This window comes from Mesitornis unicolor, unplaced genomic scaffold (genome assembly GCF_000695765.1).
Source record: "Mesitornis unicolor isolate BGI_N332 unplaced genomic scaffold, ASM69576v1 scaffold29467, whole genome shotgun sequence".
Taxonomy (NCBI): domain Eukaryota; kingdom Metazoa; phylum Chordata; class Aves; order Mesitornithiformes; family Mesitornithidae; genus Mesitornis; species Mesitornis unicolor.
The window spans coordinates 7,392-9,829 of record NW_010196244.1 but is presented as its reverse complement, the minus strand read 5'-3'; the positions used below and the strand labels follow the sequence as shown (position 1 = coordinate 9,829).

The following is a 2,438-nucleotide window of genomic DNA, read 5'->3' as shown; positions in this document are numbered from 1 at the left end:
ATAAGGTTTAATGGCAGCTGTGGCTGCTGGAAGAAAGGAGGAGGCTTTCGAGCGCCGTCCGGCTGCGGTGGAGGCTGTCACGGTTGCGGATGGGGGACCCCATGCCCCACAGATGCCAGTCCCTGCAGGAGCCGTGGGCTGGAAATGCGGCTCTGGACCAGCACCAGAAAAGAGGATTTTTACAAATTCTTCTCCCTGAACCTCTCCGCTGACTGCGGGCATTTCGAGGAATCTGCCCAGGAAGCCTCCTGGTGCCGTTTTCCCTCTCTCTCTCCACACCATGCAGGGAGATGTTGGGGGCAGAGGGATGCAGGTCCCCCCTGAGCGTGCAGAGCCACGCAGGAGCTGAGGTCTCCACAGGAAGATCTGGGAAATGTGCGGTCTCAGGGCCTTTCGCCTGCGTTTTAATTTATCTGCCTTTTCACAGACACCTTTGTTTTATCACCTGCAGAGATTCTGGCCGGAGCCGGGGCTCTCTCAGCAGCATCACTGCAATTCCCGAAACAACCATGACTCAAGCGGCTCCTCAGCATCTCGGGCTGTTATTTATTTATACAGGCCCTGACACTTGGATATTACAACCTTTTATTTATTTGGGGGGAACTTTTTTCTTTTTTTGTCTGCACTGCATGGTGGGTTTGGTGCATTCACATCCAGGCTTTTACTGTAAGGATGAAGATGGAGCACAGGATGGCACTGGGGCAGGGTTCTTCCCATGCACCCTCCGGATTATTGAGGATTTTAAGCTCCCTTCTCACTTTCCAGCAGCGCTGGAGACCGGTAAAGCCATGGGGAGACCCATCCAGAGCAGCCACACGCCGGGGCTGCGTAACCACCCTGCTTGGATTAGATTAGATTTGAAAACCGTGATGTGTGCAGAGCCAGAGCGAGCGAACGCAGCAAGAAAACCAGATAGGAATACAATTTATTTTTTTTTATTTTTCTTTTTCCTCACCAATAAAACCGTCGGCTTGGATCCGCTTGCATGAACTGTCTAAGCAATTGTGAAGGATGTCGGAAAAAATCACAACCTGCTTATGGGTAATTCGTGATCGGCAGAAAACACGGAAAGGCGTTGGGATAAGTGTCCGTACAGAATAATCCTGGCTGCTCGGCAGCATCTTGACAGGACAGGAACCGGCACCGGGTCCCGGTGACCCCTCCACGGCACAAAGGGACACCGCCGATGGGGAAATCACCCGGGAAGCTCTCGGCATTACAAACTGTTTCAATTACAGGAGCGTGAATAGATTCCTGGCAAGAAGGAGATGGTGGCTGTGGGAGCAGTCGCAGCGGATGCACAGTGTAGGGCCTGGCCGTGGGTACGAGCTCAACCACCCACGGAGCTGCGGGGGGTCCTGGCTGAGCCCCCCCAAGACCCCGAGCCAGTGGGGCTGCAGGCGCCCGAGCACCCGGCTGGGAAACGCTCGGCAGCGCTGGCCCAGGGAAGCTTTGAAAGATTAATGGAGTTTAAATGGAAGCGTTTGGAGAGGAGATAAGGCTCGGCTGATATGAAATCATATGGAACAACGGCAGCCGGGGAGGCCCCGGGTCTGTAATGAAGTCCACTTAGCGCATTACTCACCATAATGTGCTTTTTATTAAAGTCCTGCGCTGCAGATGCCGAGCCTGTGGCCAATAACCCGGGGCAGGATGCCATGGGCACCTGGAGTACCCAACCCCTCCACCCTGCTCGGTCCTAAAAAAGGGACCCTTGGTTTCCCATCCACCCCATGCGCACCAGGGATGGGGCTCCTGCATCCCCCAGCGCCGCAGCATCACCAGTCCCCATGGCTGGGGCTGGGCTACCCGGGCCTGGCGGGGACGGGGTGGAGAGGAGGCGGAGGTGGGGAATAATACAGAGCAAAAAACCTCCTTTTTAATCATCAAATTTTCTGCATTAGAATGTGACATGCTAATCCACTGTGAAGCGTCTAATCTGGGGGATAAAGGGCCGGATAACACAAGCTGCGCCCGGCTTGGCCGGCGGAGCGAGCGGAGGCAAGGTGGCAGCATCTGATAAGGGGCAGCAGGATTAGTCCCGGCAGAGATCCCGGGCAATCCCACCTTGCTCGGCTGCCCCAGCTCTGCCTTTTGCCAGGGTCAGAGACGGGAATCTGCAGGGGTTGATCCTGCCTGGAGCAGCAATGGAGGCACCGTGGGTGCCACCACCGCCACCGCCTTGGAGCTGCACAGCGCCCATGGGCCAGGGCGCGCTGCAAACCTGATTTTTCTCCCCTCTGATGCCCACTTACCCCATCAAATACCCACCAATATGGATATGTTTATTATATATACATAATATCCTCCAAATCCTGCTCCCAGTTGCAGCCCATCTCATCCCTCCTGACCTGTGAGTACCCCCGAGGATGATGTGGTTACAAAACGGAGCGGGTCCAGCTCCCGTGGCGCTTTCTGCCACAGCCTCCCCGGGGCTG

At 55.7% G+C, this 2,438-nt stretch overlaps 1 protein-coding gene across 1 annotated transcript in view; it reads left to right on the top strand.

Annotated features, from left to right (window-relative positions):
- The window catches only part of LOC104543741 (acid-sensing ion channel 1-like), a 10,329-nt gene that overhangs the window by 665 nt on the left and 7,226 nt on the right, over positions 1-2,438 (top strand).